Genomic DNA, 24,216 nt, shown 5'->3' on the forward strand with positions numbered 1-24,216 from the left:
GGAGGTGGAAGCTCTATAGTCCGACGGTTCTTTAGTCCGACGGTTCTTTAGTCCGACGGTTCTTTATTACTAAGGTTCTTTATTCCGATGGTTCTTTATTTCGAAGGTTCTATAGTCCGAATTTTGAAAACGGTTCTTTAGTCCGAATATGAAAATAGGCTCTATAGTCCGAATTTTAAAAGGGTTCTATAGTCCGAATATGGAACTAGGCTCTATAGTCGAATTTTAAAAAAGGTTCTATAGTCCGAAATTGCAAAAGGGTTCTATAGTCCGAAACGGATACCGTGTTCTTTAGTCCGAATTGGTAAACAGGTTCTATAGTCCGAATTTTATTTTCATCATTTGTTTTAGTGTCAAATCATCATTCATTTATTCATTCTTGATTTCGATTCGATATTTTTTTCATTAGCTCTTTCTTAAAATCCCTTTCTCATTTTTGTTTGTTCTTTATTCAATATTCTTTCGTTCTATCTTTATTATATTCTTTCTTTCTTCTCCTTATGTTCATTATTTTGTTCATTATTTTTGTATTCATTGTTCTTTCATTTGATGGACTTCCTTTTAGTCTTTATTCAGTTGTTTCATTTGTTCTTTCATTTATTTTCTTTTATTGTGGCTTTCCTTCTTTTGTTCTGTTTGTGTGTGGGGGTGGGGGTGTGTGTGTGTGTGTGTTTGTACTTCTTCAGGTTTCTTTATATTTTCGTTCCATTTATTATTTTGCTTTTCGTTTCTGATGGTGTAAAGATATGTCAACATTTTTGGAGCAAATATCGTATTTTTTAAAAATACGATAAGTAAGTTGGGGATATCAGGCGCTTGAACGCAGGATTTGTTTTTAATGACGGGTGTGGGGGGGCAAAAGTAGCGTCATCCCGGTTACCATAAACTCTGCTATTATCTAGCTAGAGGGCGCAGTAAATGTTAATGTTATAAAAATATTCGGACTATAGAGCCTTTTTACTGATTCGACTAAAGAACACAGTATCCGTTTGGACTACAGAACCCTTTTGCAATTTCGGACTATAGAACCCTTTTTAAAATTGAATATAAAGCCTATTTTCATATTCGGACTAGAGAACCGTTTTTAACATTCGGATTAAAGAACCTCTTTTAATATTCGGATTAGGGAACCTTTTTTTAAATTCGGACTATAGAACCTTCGAGATAAAGAACCGTCGGAATAAAGAACCTCTTTAAAAAAAATTTCGGACTAGAGAACCTCTTTTAAAATTCGGACTAGCGAATGCTATGAACACATGTTAGGACTAGCGAACCTTCGGACTAAAGAACCTTCGGATTATAGAAGCGTCGGATTATAGAGCAGTCCCCGTTGAGGAGATATGGGCCAAAACACACATTTTAAAATTTGATTTTTTGTACCTTAGAGACAATGCTGGCCATTAGTGTTGGGACGGTTTGATAGGGTAATGTAAATAAGCCCCCACTCCCCGATCAATGTTGAATCCGACTTTTTTGGTCACACAAGCCTTGTGGCACCCAACATTGATTGGTGGGGAAGGGGGAGGGTTGGGGTGTTAGGAAAGGGTTTAGGCTTGACACCAAAGAAACCACCACTTTATCACGTTAATAATAACGGAAATAAGGTCATAATATAGTGTACGTTTTCCATAAGTGTCCCAACACATTTTGGCCATGGTTGCAGATGGGGATTTTTTAGCCATTTTTACAGAATCATGTTTGAAGAGCCCAATTGTATATTTAAACTAGAATTATGTGGTAGAATTTCAAATGGAGTCACCCATTGAGGTAACTCCATTTTGAAATTCATACCCCTTGTGTGGAAGAATAATGCTCTGCGTGCTAGCCATACGCTTCAATGGAAAAAGTTGAAGTTTTGAAATATTTTCTCAAAATATTCTAGAGCTATCTTAAGAACCACTGAACCAATACTAGGCTTGTTTGTTCTCATTTTAATGCATTTTTCATGCTGAGTCCAAATATGGTCATGAAAATTTACATTTCTGAAATTTTTGAATTAAAAATAAAATATAACCATGTCATCTGCAGTCGACACCCGCGTGAAGAGAGCTAAGGTCATGTCTTCCTGGGGAATTTCAACTGGAATAGACCCAATGCAAGCAATAGTAAGGATGGTGCTGATTTTCAGAAACTTTTTCTTGAACAACACCTAAAAATCAACAAAATGAAGACTTTTTGAGGGGATTTGTTTTCAAATTACCATCGAGGGAAGGGGTGCATCCTTGTTACATCCATGCACTGATATTATAAGATTAAGAACACTAAAATAACAACTCTAAGCATGAACAGATGGGGCGTATAGGACAAGGAAATTATTACGATTATTGAGGGTAACAGTGGTAGCTTTAGAGGGGGGCGCACCTGCCGCAAGCCCCCTCTAATTTTTTCAAAGCAGCACTTGACTATATGTATTTTTGCAGAGCGGCCACGGCTTAGCCCCCCCCCCTTGTATTGAAAATTCCTGGATACAATTATTAGTATAATTATTGTTTCTTATAAATTCACTTTATTTTTGTTGATTAGAAGTCTTTTCAGTTCCGAAGTGAAATAACTATGCCAATGGGACTCAGTCTACAGGCTGATCTAGAATAGTAGACACAAAAATTGGGATATTGCCTCAAAATATATATCAATCCCTTTAAAAATAAAAAAAAAAAGATTATGTAAAATCACCAAAATGATGCATGTAAACTGACAAACATTTGTGTTGGTTCAGGCAATCTTGGGTGCTTTTTCTTTGTCATACACCAAGCTTGAGGAGTTTAGGCAACACTGGAGGCTATTAGTTGAGCATGAGTTCCAATCATTACCATTATTACCATAGTAACAATCGATAACAATCTTAAGGTAACCAAACATGGACGGTTTCAAGAGTGCACTTTATTCTACTCAAGGGGTTAGAATATTACTGATTTGGAGCCGCTCATTTCTTCCTTTATCCCGTCACCATGGCAATTAATTGAAGCTTAAGTTAAACTTAACTTATTGCATGTGATGCAATCTATGTGCAATCAAACAGAAATGGGCAAAATCTGTCTTAGTAAAAAAACGTTACAAACTCACTTAGTTTTCCTGTGTTGTTCACTCCACTATGTTAAAAGCCACTTGCCCTCAAAACGACCTCAAAATTAGACATACAGTTCCTGTACTATTGATCATTTTCATGTTGCTAACAAGAGATTACAACGGTAACAGGAATTAAACATTTTCAGATAGGATAAGAATTTGCCTTGTTCTGAGAGTTCAGTCAATTCCTTATACCGTATTGTTTGTAATAAACGCCTGGGCGTTGCATTTTTCAAAAGGCGTTTATTGGAAGTGAATTGTCAGTGAAAAAAGCTTAAAAATCGTGTTCAATTTCCCGATGGTGCTCCTATTAAAAGGAGGGATTTACACTATACATGATGGCGGCTCCCACGGAAAATGATATTTTCGTGGGGAATACAACAAAATTACACCTGTAAGTGCATGGAATTAGTGAAATTCTACCATAATTAGGCAATGAAATGGATGGGAGTTGAGTCATAATAGGTTTTGTGACTCAACTCCCAGTGGCTTATACTCTGTGCAGCTATTATTCCGGAAATTATGATACGTATACTGCATTACACCTGCAATCAGGTAGTTTAACAACACACTATCTACTAATGATATGTAGGTACTTTATCTACTAATGATTTAGTTCTGCCTAACAAATAAAATATTGAGCATGCTGATGCACATATTTAGCAAAATATTTTATTTTTATTTTACTATTATACCAAAGCCCAAAGCCCCTTGTTGAGGGGAAATACGTAGATGATAATTATGTTGGATTGTAATAATAGTCTATCACTACATGGATGTAGGAACTCACAGCCATTTGAACACAGTTTTGAGAAATCTGCCCTTTGCAATTTATTCAGATGGTTAAAGCTAATATCCTGATGTGAATTTATCGTATCTAAACTCTTCACTATGGATAAGCAGGTGCTTGGAATTCCCGGCATATGGATAGATCAGTGGTTCCCAAACTTGCCGCATAAAAAAGTAGAAACAATACATCTCCGTGCATTTAAAAGGGCATTTCGTGATCCACAGCCTCCACCCCCACTTTTCTCAAAAAAAATTAAGATTTTTATATCACTGGAAACATCTGACTATATAATGTTTATGTACAAAAAATTTCTTGCAGATTAATTCGTTTAGCAAAGATATCATGAAATTTGAATTTCATTCTGGTAATTTCGTTCTGGTATACCAAAACGAAATTACAACACATTGTCTATGGAGCAGTGCAATACACATATACATCATGCATAACTCGCAAACGCAAAATCAGAATCAACTGAAATGTTTTGAGTAAGCTTTGTTCGTGGATATCTACTGAAAAATGTCATAAAAAGAGGATGCTAGGATCACAAAATACTCCTTTCCTTTAAGTGCAGGGGACCATCATATTGTTGGTCATGTAGCCTTATTTTGACCCATTTTAGCATTAAAATTGCAAATTTTTGCGTGCATTTGTCATAGTCAAGTCAATCCGGAGCCAGTCAGGGGGACAACTTGGAAATTGTGCCCCCCATTGGAATTTTCCCCGGTACACCACTGATAAGTTTTGGTACTGTAACAGCCTTTGTATCAGAGGATGATTTAAGGAAGCCCCATCATGCACTGCAAAAGTGTTATCGACCAGCATTTTGAATGTGTTTTTATTGTAAATATCTGTCCAAATTCAAATTTAACCCCGGGATTTAACCATGCACGTGCAGCCCGTCTATGCAGTGGGCGAGCAGTTGTGTCATGTTCTACTCTAACTGCAAGTCGACCTAGTGGAATATTGGCCCGGAATGTTGGGTAGTACTTAAATCATCCTCTGCCTTTGTATTATACTGTGGGTTGTGCCATATTTTTGCTATGAAATTTAGGTCACAGGAAAAAAGTTTGGGAAGCCCTGGGATAGATGGACATATTATAAATTAGTAGAGAATGAAATGACAATAGTAGATCATAACATAAGTACTCTGAAAACAAAAGAAAAACTTCAGGCAGTTTTTGCAAGTATGTGAAATATGACTTGAGTTTTACTCAGATCAGGCTCAGATACTACTCCCCATTATTTTGTGATGTGCCTCAAGAGTTTTCATCAATTAAATGCAACACCAATCAAGATAAATCCATTAGCTGAGTCTTCACAAAACTATTTTTGGGCATAAGCTTTCTGATGGCAGTCACCCTCGTGGTGATATGTTTATGAAGAGTAATATCGCCTCAGAAAGCTTAGACATTTAACACAGTAATTGCACGTAAATGTCATAGGGTTTCAAAAATTGTCGCTCTTTCTTATTCAGCTCATCATATAATGCATGATATACAACTTTTTTGACCTTCTCAATGTGAGGTAGGAAATGGCAAAAATTATTACTATAGTCTGTTTCGTCTTAAGTTGAGAGTAACGCCATGTTTGATTTTGCAGTGACAGATTCGAATCTCACTCGCTAACCTAATCCCGGGGTGTATTCACATGCATAGAAGAGCAATTTGTCCTTATGCTGGCAACGTAACCTCATAAGCACACCAATTCGAATCTGTCACTGCAAAATCCAACATCGTATTACTCTCAACTTGAAGACAAACCAGTTGAAATCCCTACACCCCCATGGAAGACATTACCTTACACTCCCTCATGCAGGGGGTGAAGATTTCAAATGGAATCACACATTTAGGTAACCCCATTTGAAATTCACACTCCCTCTGTGGACTGGAAGATTAGTCATACCTTCCATAAGGGGGTGTATGGATTTCAACTGGAATAGCCCAACGTCTTCACAAGTTCACACATAATATCAATAATATTAATAATAACAGGAATCAGACAGTCGAAAGTGCCGATGAAAATGACTGAGAAAATCATTATTTGATGAATAAACAATAAAAACACTCCAGGATAAAATTATATTGGTTTTGATGAAATTGATGTTTTTGAGAGCTGTATGTAAGTGTTGCTGTATTATTATTATTATGTCTGACAGGGTGCTGTAGGGAGACAGAAAGAGGAATAAAATGTAGACACAATCATGTGTACTTGAGTATCATCTGAAAAAAACACTAATAAAAATACACACAAAACCAAGCTTGGTATACAAGCTACCCTAAATGTTTCATTGCTTAGTTTTTTCATTGTCATTTCCTAAGCTTCAGCAGATTAATTTTATCAATTAATTGTAATACCAATTAAATGGAAATCTCTACAAAACCTATTCTGTTTACCCCTATATCTGCATTCTCTTTATAAAAACAGGCACCCAAACAATGACATTTTAATGGTGGGTAAAGGTTCGATGATATCCTATAAACGTAACTAGTTTCTCTGTTTCCCTAACAATAACAAAACTAAACTGAGCTCAAAGAAACTTAAATTTTTGACAACTTGTAAATCACAAGGTCATATCTTTTCCTGTCAATCAAAATGAACTAAAATTACAGCCAGGATTACTTCAATACTCTTTTCAAAACACATGTCAGTAACCAAGCAGTTGTCCAACTAACATGACAGCAAAAAGCACTAACACGGAACAGCTTCCTGGACCACTTTCACAGCCCAAAATTTGGCACCCAGCACAAAAAATCTGTGAGTATGCATACAAGTTCCTGGCACAGATGATGAAACGGTGCTGCTTTTTTCTTTTCACACACTTTTTTCAAGCAACAGGTATTGTTCCACACTATTCCACTTACGCTTTAGGTATTATCACATGTGCAAGGACCTTGTACTCATTCTCACAGATTTCTTTTGCTGGGTGCCAATTATTGGGCTGTGAATGTGGTCCAGGAAGCTGTTCCATGTCAGTGAATTTTGCTGTTGTGTCAGTTGGATAACTGATTGGTTACTGACATGTGTTTAGAGCAGAGTATTGAAGAAAACATGTGTGTAATTTTGGTTCATTTTGATGCACAGGATTTTAAGATATGACCTTTTGAAAAATTATAAGTTTCTTTTTGAGCTCAGTTTAATTTGTTTATAGGACGTCATCGTTCTTTTGGGGCGTTCTATAATATCACCGTAGAAAGCTTATACATTTGACACAGTAATAGCATCAAGATAAAGATAGATTTCTACCTCGATGGTAATAGAATATCAATATCAATATAACAGTTTCAATGGCTATTGCAGTTGAAACCATACATCTCCCTATGGAGGAAGACATATGCCATTAATCTCCTGTACAGGGGGTCAATTCAGGTAACCCCATCCATGGAAATAGTAGAAGCCTATTTCCATGCCCCATCACTCCCTATGTGGAAAATTAAGGTCATGTGTTCCATAGGGGCCGTATGAATTAACTCCAATAGGCCAATTAAGTGTCAAACTTCCTAACTATCCTTCACAAGATCCTCCATATGAAAATTCCAGGTAGGAATCATATATACAAGGAAATAACAAAATCAAACCAAACGAATGGTAAAAGACACCATGCATACGAATAGGGCCTCACAAGTGCCTTCATTACAATATCACCACAAGACTGTCAAGAACATCAGCCATTTAGACAAAAAAGTACACATTTGAAGAAGCAATCAAAACAATCGTTGGATTGATTGGCAAAGACGTGCTTACAAATAGTAGTAAGACATGAGTATTTATCTTTCAGAAGGGGAAGAGGGAGAATAACATTTGTTGGTACTGGGCTAAGAAATGGGCTAAAAAGTACAAAAAGGTCTAAAATCTTTAAAATATGAGACTGCCATAAGGTGGGCAAGAGAGAAGGCAAGACCTCTCATGGGGGCAGCTACCTCCTTGGCTATGCCACTAACTCACACCCCTAATTGGACAGTGGAAACACATGTGGGTGTCTCCTAATCTTAAGAAATCAGGGAACTATAAAGGGCAACATTTTTTGGATTCCCCCTTCTTCTAAAATTTATCTGAAAAATATTTCTGGTGCTGCAATTGCATTTGGATGACTTGCATGACACCCCTACATATAAGCCTATGATGCTGCTTAATATTATAGAGGAGAAATTATATGCATTTTGACATGAAACTAATTCTAACATAAAAATCTGTTTTCCCTGCAATTATATTTAATTCTGTCACAAATTCAATCCAATTTTTCTCAGGCATGCACAACAACAAGAAATGTATTCCTTTGCATATATATTGTCATGTTTGATTAGCACTCGTCAGTTCACTGCTTTTATATCATTTCTGTGATGTTTTTAATCCCTCATTATATACGCTTGTCGATACCTATTAACAGCCAAATTGAAATATACTTCGTTTATATTGTATAATATGAGCATTGCAAAACTTTTGCAGGAGTCAATCACCTCAACTGTATGTGGTGAAAGTGGTAATTTTTGCGCAAATAATTTTATGAACTAGTCACAATATCAAAAGATTTCGCTTCTTTTTTGATTATCTGCTTTCCAGTTTTATATATTAACTTACAAAATAAAGGAAAATCAGTGTGTGTTTTAATTGGTGCAAGTTTAGAATAGCCCTTAACGCATTGAAATTAATGCAACACAAAAATTTCCACTTAATACCGTACTTGCTTGTGTTTATGAATAATACATACTGCATTTATTAAATAGAGTTGGCACATTCCAAAGCCCAAATAAAAAAAACACATATTAATTTGCTTCTAGAAATGTTCCCGTAGTAATTGAATCTTTTATATTATAACATTTCTCATGCCATATTCTATATAACATTTGCATATCACTCATATAATATACAAAAATCTGTGATACTGTTACAGCACCTGCATATTGAAAAGATTTATTAAATTTTGTGATTTCAAAATTATTTTCAGGAAATGAAGCGATGGGTTGTGGGACACATTTGAAGCAAATTAAGGATATTGTGTTTTGTAAAATACATTTTGTGTGGCTTTTATAGAGCCACAACAGCCCTAGTTTTATAATACATAGGGTAGAGTCCGAAGTTTACCGTTTTCTAAAATCCATTTTCCGTGTTGTAAAATTTGTAAATCCGTGTCATGAATAAAGCTTAAAATGTAAGAACAATGATACTAATGTCACAATAAAGTGTTCAATATCGCGATCAATATGCTATGATTTGAATATTCCCACGATAATAGGCCGACTATTACGATGTTTGGAGGGATATAGGGGGTTCATGCCTTGGTAATATACCTTTATTTCGGTATTATTAAACAGTATTTTTATCATAAAAATTGACATACACAACTCATGATTGTTTTTAACATTATCTTTTAACAATTTTTGTCACATCTTACAAAAATGTCATTTTCCGTGTTGTACCTCCGATTCCGTGAATTTCTTCCGTTTTCCGTAAAACGGAAAACTTCGGACTCTAACTTAGGGCCTCTTCTAATTAGAATACCAATAACTCTTTATCCTGACCTTATTGGGCTATTCCAGTTGCAGTCTATATACCCCAAATGGAAGACACAACCTTAATCTTACACACAGGGCGTGTGAATTTCAAATGGAGTCACCCATTCAGGTAACCCTATTTAAAATTCACACTCCCTGTGAGGGAGATTAAGGATAATAGGGGTGTATGTTTTTCAACTGGAATAGCCCCTTCTAATGCTGACCCAAATCCTTACCATGACTCTTAATCAGTAGCATCCCAGCAAACACAAAAACGTTCTAAAAACGTTTTAAATAAGTTATATTTTGGCTTTTGGTTTAGGTAAAAACGTTTTAATAACATTAAAATGTCGGGTTATATAAAGGTCATGCTAACATTTAAAAACGTTTTGTATGAAAAAACACACTACAACAATATTTTTAAATGTTTTCAAAAAATGTTATTGTAAACTATTTTTGCAAACATTTTTGCCAAATATTGTGTCAATACTTAAATTACATTATGTTAAAATATTTGAACCCAGCAAACACAAAAATGTTCTTAAAATGTTTTTTTCAAAACCTTTTAATAACATTTAAATGTCGGGTTATTTCAAGGTCATGAAAACGTTTTTAAAATGCGTTATTGTAAATATTTTGGGCAAACATTTTTCGCAAAAATATTTTTTCAACCCCAAAATATCATTCTGTTTAGAATGTTTTGTATCAAGTTTTCAAGAATGTTTTTGGAATGTTATTAAAACGTTTTTATATCCTTTATATAACCCGACATTTAAACGTTTTCTGTAAAACATTTTTGTTTGCTGAGCAGTAGATTATCAAAAAATGTTTTTTAAGGTTATGAAAACATTTTATACTCTTAATATACCCTTTATATAACCCGACATTTAAACGTTTTCTGACAACCTTTTATAACCTTTTTGGAATGATGTCGAAAACGTTTTGTGTTTGCTGGGATACCAGGCAATATTTCCAGTGCAAGATTAATGCTAAAATGAGGACAAATGTGACCGAAAGCAGGCCAGAAGTGTTTGGTACTCCACTGACCGTGGCGTAACTAGGATTGGTAGCGCCCAGGGCAAGAAACCAAATTGGCGCCCCTACCCTAGTCTACTGTAGTAGACCATTTAAATTTATCATCCCTCTAATCCCACCATGGAAAATCCACCAATCCTGTTCTGATCCAACAGCTATCTATCCATGAGAAAATGCTTTTTATGCATGGAATGGTATGAATTGTTTAAAAAAGGAATGCAAAGCAATCTACCCCTACCCCCACCCGAGAATATCTTAGACGTGGTGTGTGGTAATATTCAATTTTTTTATGTGAGGCCAATTTGGTTTGCGCCCCCTAGTGGTAGCGCCCGGGGCATGTTGTCCCCCCTTGCCCCCTAGTTACGCCACTATCCTAAAACTCTCAGAAGCATAGTCTTGTTGCTATTTTGAATAATACCTTAATAGTAGAGAACATTCAATAAAATAAACCTCAAAAGTTATTGTAACAGTGGCTCCGAACCGATGGGGGGGGGGGGGATAATTTTGGTGGCTATGGGCAAGTACCATTGACCCTCTCCATAACTTGGGCCAGTCACTATTTGCCCCCCCCCCCCATAATTAAAATCTTCCGGAGCCTTGCTGTGAAAGTGTACATATATCTTCTATTTGCAGTCCTAATGGTTTAGTGAATATTAAGTAAATTGACATCTTCTTGATTAATTACTTCTGCTTAGATACTGTTATCTTCTGTATTTCTAATTGCAAGGGATATTAAGTGAAGTAACTCCTTAATTAATGTCTTCTGTCTGTACATTGAACTCCAGTATATCATCTACATGTAATTGCAGTCTTAAAAGGTTTAGTGGATATTGAGTCATGTTACTCCTTCCTGATTAATGTGCATTGTGTTGTTTAATGTCTGAAGTTGTCTCATGAAACTGTTGAAAATAATCAAACCAATCATATTGCATGGATTAATTAGAATTTCAAGTTATCATTCATTAGTTTCATAATGAAATTTGATATTTTGCCAGCATTTGATAAGATGGAACAGTTTTCATTCACTGTCCTAAAAAACTGTTCAAGTGATGATTATGGGGATGATGAAGAGCGCGGTGGCCGAGCGGAACGGGCTTGGACTCATAATCGGAAGGTTGCGGGTTCGAGCCCTGGTAACGCCATCATGTTGTGCCCTTGAGTAAGGCACTTTATTTTGATTACTCCTCTCCATCCAGGTGTATAAATGGGTACCGGCATTCTTAAATGCTGGCAAGGTAACAGACTTGCTGTAGAGGAGGTGTAGCGATCCCCCTATCGCAACATTACATGGAGGAGTCTGGTCCAATTGCCAATGAAAGAGAGATGGGCACTCCAATCACTGTTTTTATGTAGGATCGCCTCCTTTACCCTTATGATGATGACAATGATGAAGATAATGATGATAGTGATGGTGATGATCATGGTGATGATGTCAACAATGCTGGTAATTATGAGAAGGAGAAAGGAGAAGATGAAAGGAAGATTGAGAAAAAGAATTTGTTCGATTCGGCCTTGAATATAAGACTCACCCATTGAGGGTCCTCGACTACTTAACAATTCAAATATCACACTGAGTCAAAGTAAAAGTAATAGGACTCTGTGTGCAATTAAGATCCTACTCAACGCAGGCTTTTAGCTATGTTTTAGCGGTGTTAAGTGAAGTCAGTGCTCTTCTGTTTAAAACTAGCGATATACGTAGTAGTTAAATGTTCCAGACATTACATTGTATAAACAGCTGATACTCTTCAACATTTCTAGTGGTGACAGTATTGTGGCAGGCCAATTATATAGGGATGTTTTGTTATAAGTTTGGTTGTATAATTAAATTTCAATTGCAATGTATAAACAAATAAAAGCTTTTAATAGATTATTTCGGAAGCTTGGTGGGCCACCTGTGTATTGTTGATGTTACTGATGACAAGTTGTACCATTAAGGTATACTGTAATAACCTTAAATAGTCACATACATCATGCACATTTGAAACATAAATATGACACAATAAATTACATTAGTTTCATTTTTTGCTTACTATTCAAGATTTTATAAGAACGTTGTGACAACGATTTTCAATTTGCATTGATAATTACCAGATGATCAATATTTGATGTTTTCTTTCCATTTGTGTTATGTTGCTGTTGCTATGTTTGTGTGAATGTTTCATTTGTTTTTGATTAGGGTGGCTAGACAAAACATATTGTTTCATGTAGGCTATGGGTATTTCACATATCCTTTGGGAACAGCTGTTCTGCATTTCAGTTTCTAATTTGAAGAAATTCAGGAGATATATTTGTATGCATAAAATGGCTAAGAATTGTATAGTTTCTTCAGTGATCCCAGGAAAGTGTAAAGAAAACTTAAATTGTGTATAAATTGCCTAAAAGTGAAGGAATTGTCATTAGGTATTTTTTTAATGAAAAGATAGCGATATTAACCAATAATTAATCATCATGATTGAACAACCCACCTGCTATCTACTGAAGATAGCGATATAAGCTAATGATAAATCAGCATGATTGAACAAGCCACCTGCTATCTACTGAAGATAGCGATATTAACCAATGATACCTCAGCATGATTGAACAAACCACATGCTGTCTACTGAAGATAGCAATATTAACCAATGATAAATCAGCATGATTGAACAAACCACATGCTATCTACTGAAGATAGCAATATTAACCAATGATAAATCAGTTTTATTGAACAAACCACCAGCTATCTACTGAAGATAGAGATATTAACCAATGATAAATCAGCATGATTGACCAAACCACATGCTATCTACTGAAGATAGCAATATTAACCAATGATAAATCAGTTTTATTGAACAAACCACCAGCTATCTACTGAAGATAGAGATATTAACCAATGATAAATCAGCATGATTGACCAAACCACATGCTATCTACTGAAGATAGAATATTAACCAATGATAAATCAGTTTGATTGAACAAACCATGCTATCTACTGAAGATAGAATATTAACCAATGATAAATCAGCATGATTGAACAAACCACATGCTATCTACTGAAGATAGCAATATTAACCAATGATAAATCAGCATGATTGACCAAACCACATGCTATCTACTGAAGATAGCAATATTAACCAATGATAAATCAGCATGATTGACCAAACCACATGCTATCTACTGAAGATAGCAATATTAACCAATGATAAATCAGCATGATTGACCAAACCACATGCTATCTACTGAAGATAGCAATATTAACCAATGATAAATTGGCTTATAATCGATGAGGCAAAAATGTTAATGATTTAGTAATGGCTGCCATACACATGTAATTCATTTTTGAATATTGTTCACATTCATTGTTAAATATAACTTTTGCTGTTGGTGTGAAAGCCCCATGGTTTGGTTTTAATTTAGGGTTGTCAATACTGCAATCTATTTTACTGGCAAAATAACTATATATCCCTATAAGCTAATTGAGGGGCATAGTCGCACCAGGTTTTTTTTCTGTCAAGCATATCTATTTGAAAATGGGGTGGAGCATGGTGTGCTTACACATCTGGCTGCACATTTTGATATATTTGATGCAAAAAATAACTAAAATGCATGTCAAAAACTCTGGTAAGAGTGAGAGATCATGAGAACAAAAAGGAAAAACAGTGGACAATTTACAAGTGTTTTCCATCATCACACTGAATCGGAAAGCACAAGCATCATAGCATAAGCAAGAATGTACCAACAAAATTAATGTTGTTCACACTATATATTTTTCCTCTCTCCCTTCTCAAAGATAAATACTCATGTCTTACTACTATTTGTAAGCACGTCTTTGCCAATCAATCCAACGATTGTTTTGATTGCTTCTTCAAATGTGTACTTATCATTTTTGTCTGAATAGGCTGATGTCCTTGGCAGTCTCGTGGTGATATTATATATGAAGGCACTTGTGAGGCCCCACTAGTATGCATTTTGCCTTTTACCATTTGATTAGGCCAAATAAAAAAATAAACATGTTTCACGTCCCCTCCCGCTTCCTTTTTTGAGGTTTTCTCAAATAAATTTTTATTTTTTGAAATTCAGTTATAACTTTTCAAAAAATATGTCTAGGAAGTTGGGATGCTTTCTATAGCCTTGTTTAGATACAAGAAACATTTTAGGAAGGTTTTGTGATCATTAGAGGGGATGTAACTCTCAGAACAACAAATAAAAAAGGGCCTCCTCCTTTTTCCAGGCATTATTGTATGTACGGATTGTACGCTAAAACAGCTCTAAGTATGGGTATTTACACCAATTTTGTGATAAAAATAGAAAATAAAAGCCCCTCTTCCTCCTTTTTTTCAAAAACCCGGACGTGAAACATGTTTTATTTTTTATTTGGCCTTATGTGATTTCATTGTATCCTGTCTGGAATTCATTGTGCTATTTCTCATTGTGCGGGGCAAGGAAGTTGTATTATCATATGCAGGATCAGGTGAATGTGAAGTTAGAAAGAGAGACACTTTGTTGTAATCCTGTGATATTTAGCATTATTCTATTACTGTGTCAAATGGCAAAGCTTCTCAGAGAAGATATCTTACCTTTCCCAGAATCCTTTGTAACATGATACATCGCCTCATTACATCAAATGACACTCCCATTAATTTGTACAGGTCACCTTTGTTTTCATTCTAAGAATATATTGGCTAAAATTGGCTATTGGGTCGATAGTCAAGAAATAAACATATTTTGCAAGATCTGGATATGCTCTGTTCATTGAAGTACTTTTTGTCACTATCGACCTACGATGCACTAGATAGCAAATCAGTATAGAAAATTGAAATGGGAGAAATGCATTGTGGAAAGGTAAGATATCTTCTCTGGATATTACCTACCTATGAAATATTTCTCTGAACAGAATATGTTTGGTAGAAATATCCTAACAGATTTATCCTTCATCTCTAGGCTTAAAAATGATGAAGGAAATCTAAACAAAATACGAAATGTCCACTTGTCCCAATGCAGAGATACCCAAGATATTGGTACAGATGATGTGACTGTGTCTTTATCTTTCTGTATTGTTGCCTACAGAGGTACCCAGGAATTTGTTTTTGGGGGGGCACAAATGATGCATAAAATTGCAGCAAAAAGTGAAATTTACGTGATTTTGGGTTTTTCCTCAAAAGTCTACTGGGAGGGGGCAAATGCCCCCCCATTGTTGCCACTGGTTGCTTATGTCAGACTGTTTGACTATATCAAACATAATAATTATTTCTCTAATATTCATCTTCATACAGCAGCAGTGGGTCAACTAAGTACAGATTTCAAAAACGTAGCAAATTCATCAAAAGTTAATATATCCGGCAGTGTTTTATTGCTTTCTTCATCAAACAATGTACTTGTATTTCTCAGACATTTTCATTGCCACTCGGCTGTCTGATTTGTTTTTTATTACTATTGATATTATGTATAAGCACATATGACTAGACATGGACCGCTATTACATGGTACATTGCAAGGACATCTGATGATAAAGCATCAATAATATGTCTTGTTTATGCTGTTTTTCTCCTGTACTGCCTCATTCTATTTCACAATGAGGAGGTCAAAGAAGTTGTATTACACACATCATATGAGCTGAGTAAGAAATGGCGACAAATTTTTGAAACCCTATGACATTTTCATGCAATTACTGTGTTAAATGTCTAAGTTTTCTGAGGCGATATTACTCTCCTTAAAAATGTCACCAAATGGGCGACTGCTATTAGAAAGCTTATACCCAAAAATAGTTTAGCAGAGTCACTGCTAATGGATTTATCGTGATTGGTGTTGCATTTAATTGATGAAAACTCTTGAGGCACATCATGAATAATGGGGAATAGTATCTGAGCCTGATCTGAGCAAGACTCAAGTCATATTTCACATACTTGCAAAAAGTGCCCTAAAGTTTTTCTTTTGTGTTCATAATGTCATTATGAAGAGCTTTGTTTCAAAACCCCTTACATCCACTTGACCAATTTTGAGAACACATCAAAAAATCAGCAAAACAATCACTGATATAAGGTGTTTTTCAACAAAAGCCGTTTTTGGCAGGATGCTCACCCTACCCAAGCATCTTGCCAAAAACTGCTTTTGTTGCAAACCCCATACATCAATGATTTTTTGATGATTTTTGATGTGTTCTCAAAATGGGCAAGTGGATGTAAGGGGTTTTGAAACAAAGCTCTTCATATATTCTGTCTGTCTGCCCATCTCCTATATGTCTCATGATCTGTTTTTGAGCCTGGAGTCAAAATTAGCATGTGTTCACACGAACCAGTGTCTGTTATTAAGTATTAAATTCCAGCTAAAACCATATGGCCCAAAATTGTACAACTGTATGGCACAATATCTTCAGAAATTGGTCTGAACAAACAAAATCAAGGCATTTATTTAATTACCGTATTGTTTGTAATAAACGCTCCCCCTCTAATAAACGCCCCCTCCAATTTTTGTGTGAAAAATTGACAAAAATGCAAACATTTCCATGCCATATCGTGTAGGTAAGCTTAAAACTTGCATCAGTAATGGCAGTCACGATCGCTAAATTGCATGGAAAAAAACATATTTTGACTCAACTCCCATCCATTCATTGCCTAATTATGGTAAAATTTCACTAATTCCATGCACTTACAGGTGTAATTTTGTTGTATTTCCCACGAAATTGTAATTTTCAGTGGGCGCCGCCATCTTGTATGGTCTTAAATCCCTCCTTTTAACAGGAGGACCATCGGGAAATTGAACCTGATTTTTAAGCTTCTTTCACTGACAATTCACTTCCAATAAACGCCCCCCATTTGGAAAAATGCAACGCCCCCGGGGCGTTTATTACAAACAATACGGCTCACAAGGCCAATTTTCCAATGTAAAAGCCAAACTTGAGTATTCCATTTAAAATCCACACCCCGGGACTCCCCTGTGGAAGATTTTGCAAATATCTTCACAGACGGAGTATGAATTCCAAATGGAATATACACATTAGGCAGCTCCATATGAATTTTATACACCCTCAATATTTTGTACATGTATTATATTTCCCATGTGCATATATTTTGCAATCATTTTATTATTTGTTTGTTTTAGATACAAAAGATCCTCATTGTAAGTAGACATTTGTTCTTAAAATAGTATTTCTATTTGACCTCTGTAGACTGGGTTTACTATTATGTCTAATAAAAAAGAGAAAACCATTTCTGGAATAAAAATATGCAAAAGTGAAAATATTTTTGTATGTCAGTCGTGAATATTGATGCAAACAATGCCTGAAGAACAGTGATATGAACTTCAACATGAAGTACAGGTACAATAAAGATTTTTTAAGCCAATGTATACTACTGGTTAAAAAAACAAGTCCCCCTCATAGCCTCTTCTTAGTAGGAATTGCTTCGTGTTATGTAACCCTACCTCTATATATCAACCTTGCATGCTGCAGTGCATTTTCTCTAACTCTTCGCGAGAAAAGAAAATATTCTGAGCTTTAAACAACAACTACATTATGTGTCTTTTCTCTAATTGAGAGTGCTGTTAGTGCATTTATGCGGTTGCTTCGCCTGTGTGTGTAAACAAGACGAAGAATGAATAATCTTATAATATGAAATTGGTTAAATGTTTTTAAACCTGATATTTTGCTATATTTATATTGTTTACTCATGTCCCCACTTACACCTAAATGCAATCAGCTAAATTTCTTGTGTTACTTTGTCAGGTCAATAGAGCAATTTCCAAGATAATGTCATAATTTACACATCAAACCCCCCATAGAACTCCATGTTAAAACGGCCAAAATAGCCAGTGGGGCTTCTTTCAACTTTACCTAGTTATTTCTGCTTAAAATGGACAGACACCCTTCCTGATAGCCATTATTACTAATATTATTTCAACATTTTAGGTAAAGAATAACAAATTTAAAATTTGACAAAAATTGTACATCATAAGTTTACATGAAGAAGTGAAGAAACTTCACGTGCACGTTCCCCCAGGCATGAGAATGATCATCCATTAAAAAACTTGAAGTCTTTTGAAACGAGGCAAAAATGGGCTGAAATTAAAAGAATGTGCAAAAATTTGAATAACAAAAAAGCTTGAATTCAGGTTTAAACCTGAAAATTCTCCTGCCTGTTCCCCACTGACAAACAGGGGAGACAGATTTTTTGACCAATAGTATCCTGCACGTACTCCAAATATGTGAATGCCCTTGGCTCCTTGGACTATCCATCTATGCTAATCATTAATCTATCTAAGCATCTATATCCACACAACAATCTTCAAACCATGAAAATATAGCAAATATGACCGTACACCACGAATGAGACGTAAATGTCCTCAATTGTATTCTGAGGTGCAGTGTAAAATGGGCATGAAAAATATGAGATACACTATGAATATGATCATGCCCATTTTACAAAAGATGAGGACATTTACGGCAAGTCACATATAGAAAAGATGCGCAAGTAAGCTTAAAGTAAAGCTGTGCTGATAAATCACTGCACACACAGATATGACTGACTGTAAAATTAATTTCCCACACAAAATAGCTGCAGAGATGCCAAAGGGTTTGGCAGCAGCACCGACCGGAAAGGGTGCGAGTCGCTGAGAGTGTGGTTTGCAGTAAATAATATGACATGAGACCAATTTAAATAAGAAAAGCAACCGCTCTATCTGCCACGGGGCTCGGACTACCTGGCACATATGTTCATTGAATATAATAAGGTTAACTAGACTTAAACCTTTTGGTGTTATCACATGGTACTCCAAGAAGGAAGAGAGAAATAAAAGGGTGATGCAAGACGGAAATATAAATCTTATTTGAGACCTGTTCTCACAAAATCAGAGGAAATCTTTGTTTTTGAGTTATGACCAGATTCACAATTTCTGGAAAATAAGCTTTAAAATGATATTTTTACTTGCCAGGAGTGCGCTCTTGCTTGGTTTTCAAAAGTCAGTATTTCAAAGAAGAATTCCTTTGTTTTCTATTGTGTTTCGCCATGTTCCATGAACCAAATCATTTTTTCCATGGCAACTTTACGCTCATTTTGTTCAAACAGGTCTCATTTGTATTTAAGACAACCCTATCTTGTGCGGCTACATTTCAGAGCTCCTCGGAGATGCGCTCTTTTGAATAAAAATACTTACAAAAACTGTAGATTGCTATAGTTGACTTTCATATTTCTAGTCAAATTGGAGGTTACTCATAAACTAATAATATTTTACTGAATTTTCATTTCAAAGAGGCTCTTAGCATTTTGTTCAACATTTTCATACAAAATAGATTATCATTTCTTTGCCATAAAATGTTAGCTTTTACTGTCAGATATATCACGTTTTATTTTTGGGTCAAACAACTAAGGCAAAGCAAAGAAAATTGGAAATGTATCACACCATCGGTCATGTTATGGTAAAATCTTTTGCTGTGTAGATCACTGTCCTGCATACCATGTACATACTGTGTATGATGACATTGTGTATGTGTTCGACTAATAATTCCATCGTAATAATAAAACAACAGTTCCTGCGTTTTATTCAAAATCTCGCATTTTGACAAAACTACAGCACCTAGAGTCTTGATTTCCAAAGTACAATATAAACATGTAAAAAAATAAAATTTTGAAAAATATTGAGGGCGTCCTCCTCAGCAAATGTTATAATATGTGACCATCCTCCACAACTGAGCCCGGATGTCGCCAGTGCCACTATTGAGATATGCTCCATCGAACTTAACAATAAACAATAGGAAACAAAGGATTTATTGACTGTTTTATTGATTTTTCACTACTTTAATGTCAAGTACTATAGACATGATACCGTATACATCATTTTAAAGCTAATTTCAAGCAGAATATTTTGGTTGAATATCTCAAAAATGATGATTGGCGACTTCAGGGCTCAGTTGTGCTGAGGGGTCACATATGGCTTTCAGTGTTGTCTTCATATTTTTATAATAAAATCAGATCTGAGAAGGTAAAGAACCGTTATACAAACATCCCTGCAGATTTGCCAGCTTTTGAGGTAAAAAATTATCATGGCAAAATGTGCATTTTAGATGCTCTCATGGTTGAGTGTACAACAGCATCTGAACCTTCTATAACATGGCAAGAAGATTGGAAATCTAATTTAGTTGAGTTAAGCTGGTCACAAGCTTGAGATTATGAGTTAAACAATTAACTCGATATCACACAGCTGTTTAAGCAAATTCAGCATGTGTCATGTTGATTATATTATTTTGATTTGTGGATAATAAGGAAAAAGGGAAAAAATGAAACTTCTGTTCCTTACAAACACAAGTGATAAGGAAAATCTTGTGACCATATATTGCCAAAAAAATACAACTTTATTAAATCTACTAAATATGCAGATCAGTCATTGATAAACTATCTGACATTAGTAGTACTAGAAAGTTATACCTGATATCAGTAGTAGATAAAACATTGATAAACTACCTGACATCAGCAGTAGATAAGGCTTTGATAAACTACCTGATATTTGCAGTAGATCAGTCATTGATAAACTACCTGATATCAGTAGTAGGTAAGGTATTGATAAACTACCTGATATCAGTAGTAGATAAGTCATTGATAAACTACATGATATCAGTAGATAGTCATTGTCTGATAGCAGCAGTAGAGGCGTTGATAAACTACCTGATATCAGCAGTAGATAAGTCACTGCGTTGATAAACTACCTGATATCAGCAGTAGATAAGTCACTGATAAACTACCTGATATCAGTAGATAGGTCATTGATAAACTACCTGATAGCAGCAGTAGATAGGTCATTGATAAACTACCTGACATCAGCAGTAGATAAGGCTTTGATAAACTACCTGATGTCAGCAAATAGGTCATTGATAAACTACCTGATAGCAGCAGTAGATAGGTCATTGATAAACTACCTGATATCAGCAGTAGATAAGGCTTTGATAAACTACCTGATATCAGCAGTAGATAAGGCTTTGATTAACTACCTGATATCAGCAGTAGATAAGGCATTGATAAACTACCTGATATCAGTAGATAGGTCATTGATTAACTATCTGATAGCAGCAGTAGATAAGGCATTGATAAACTACCTGATATCAGTAGTAGATAAGTCATTGATAAACTACCTATCAGCAGTAGATAAGGCTTTGATAAACTACCTGATATCAGCAGTAGATAAGGCTTTGATAAACTACCTGGCATCAGCAGTAGATAAGGCTTTGATTAACTACCTGATATCAGCAGTAGATAAGGCATTGATAAACTACCTAATATCAGCAGTAGATTAGGCATTGATAAACAACATGATATCAGTAGATAAGTCATGATACACTACCTGATATCAGCAGTAGATAAGTCATTGATAAGCTACCTGATATCAGTAGTAGATAAGTCATTGATAAACAACCTGATATCAGCATAGACAAGTCATTGATAAACTACCTGATATCAGCAGTAGATAAGTCATTGATAAGCTACCTGATATCAGTAGTAGATAAGGCTTTGATAAACTACCTGATATCAGCATTGTTTCTTTCTCAAAATTGAGTTTTTATGATATGTTTGTACCTTGTTATGTTTTTTTATAAATACAAGGAATGAAAATCCAGATTTGTAAACTCCAACTGCAATATTTTAAGGATTTTATTTCACTATTCCACTCGTGTTTGAAATTGAAAAGGAAAGAAAATCTTTGTTGTACCAGCAAGGTACACGCGCGCAACAACTCATCGCGTTGCGTCTCGCGCAATTTGTTAACGCACACATACGCGATGCATACGCGACGATTATCTGCATGCGCGGCGCATCTTATGGAAACACCACGGAAGTACTGATTTCACAAAAACCTAGTGGTCAAATGGCTCCGTTTTAGCTGATAAAATGTGGGTTTTTTCAAGTTCTTTCCCCGATTTAAATATCAAGTTATGAATGGATTTCGCTCAAACTTCTCAAGGGGCTGTGGATTTACCCGATGTTCACGTAATATAAGTTACAAAAAGCGAAAACTGTCGCCTTCTCCTGTGAGATTCGATGAAAGTGCAAAATGTGACCCCTTTAAACTTCAACGGCCATTATTTCAATGTTCATTTTCTCGGTAAAATGACGATTTAGGTACGATAACTCAATAAATACAGCATCTATAGGTAAGCAAATATGATCATCGTAAAAAGCATGATCGACTCAAGAAACGGTTTTCTCATTTTTTTATATTTTGGTCTATTTCCGATTTTGGGCATCATTTTGTGCAAATAGGCGTTTTGAATTTTAAAAGTTCATTTTGATGCCTTATATGGTCAATATCTCAAAAATAAGGCCAATATAAAAAAAAATAAAAAATCGGTTTTGGAATGGAGCCTCAAGATTGAGCTAAAAACAAAATAAAATATTTTGGAAAGAGTGTTTTTTGTTATGATGTACCTAACAAATATTGCCAAAAACTCACTTTTTGTGATTTTCTTCAAAATTGTTGTTTTTACCCCAAATCTGTATTTATATTAAGATTTATTGATGTCTTGCCTTCATAAAAATGTATACTTTTATATGTTTTTGTGAATAATTACAAAGTTATTGCACTTTTACTACATGCATGTCTGAGAGTACACAGCCACCTTAAGCCAATGTTTAGAGGTCAGCCAGGCTATTAATTTGTTGTTATTTTTCTTGCTTTAAAGACTTTTAGTGAAAAAAAAATCTTGTGACAAAATCTGGTAGGACTTACTAGTAAATATCCTTAAGCTTTTATTAGGTAAACCTGAATTGATCAAAATAAACTGCTTAACATATACTAGCTGACCAACAACTTCTAACTGACCGACAAGACTATTATACATACTGGTCACATATAACTACTTAAGCCAATGCTTGCAAGAGGCCGGCCAGGCTGGTAAGTTTGTTGTTGTTTGCCTTGCCTTAAAGCTTTATTGGTTACACATACAGATCAGTTCCATACAACTGGGAAATTGACTTCATTAATCTGCTAGATGCGAACAGGTGCAGTTGACAAGAAATATATACAGTATGTCAAGAAGGAACACATTTAATTGTCTTTTAAAGCGGCACATTGAAATCCACACAAATTAGTGATAATAATTATTGGTCATCAACTCTTACTAATATCTAATGTAGCATGATTGGGTGTCCATCTTCTTTAGGCATCAGAAACAAATTTGTTTGATCTTTAGATCGACTATCGCTGCTTTGATGCTTGTAATTAATGAAATATAAACACTAATTAGAATTAATGCTAAATTTATATTGGAAAATATCACTACAGGTATACAAATTACTATTTTATCACAATTTACAATAGTAAAGTTTAATTTACTATTATGAAATCAATTATGAAATCAATTAAAATTGATTTCATATATAATAAGGATCGACCAAGCATCATTGGTCAATCCAAAGATCGAACTAATTTGTTTCTATTGCCTTAGGTATAAATGCTTACAGAAGTTTTCCTATTCATTTTTCATTTTATAAGAGTTGTGTATTTTTAAACAAATTGTGTCTAAATTTTACATTTTATATAGGATTGTGTGCAGAGTTTTCTCTGTGTAGTGCTGCACAGGTATGTAAAGAGTTTTTTAAATATGTTTTGTGTAAATTTTAACATATATTTTACATATTTTGTGTAAAGATTTATCCTGTGTAGTGCTCTACATATATATTTAAAGTGTTTTTTAAACATTATTAAAGGCCCATTCAGTGATTTGCTCATCCGGACAATCGTAAAAATCATCAAAATTCAGCTTTTGGTACCTTTGTCATTGTCATAAATGTGCTAACATAGCCTGCTAGGGGTTCATTTAAGACAAAATAAGACATGAATCTGTAATTTGAATGGGGCTTCAACTTCGTCAATACTGCT

General features: G+C 35.0%; 1 protein-coding gene across 4 annotated transcripts in view; it reads right to left on the reverse strand.

Annotated features, from left to right (window-relative positions):
- The window catches only part of LOC140148023 (glutamate receptor ionotropic, NMDA 1-like), a 239,146-nt gene that overhangs the window by 61,401 nt on the left and 153,529 nt on the right, over window positions 1–24,216 (reverse strand). The window lies entirely within an intron of this gene.

This window comes from Amphiura filiformis, chromosome 3 (genome assembly GCF_039555335.1).
Source record: "Amphiura filiformis chromosome 3, Afil_fr2py, whole genome shotgun sequence".
Lineage (NCBI taxonomy): Eukaryota > Metazoa > Echinodermata > Ophiuroidea > Amphilepidida > Amphiuridae > Amphiura > Amphiura filiformis.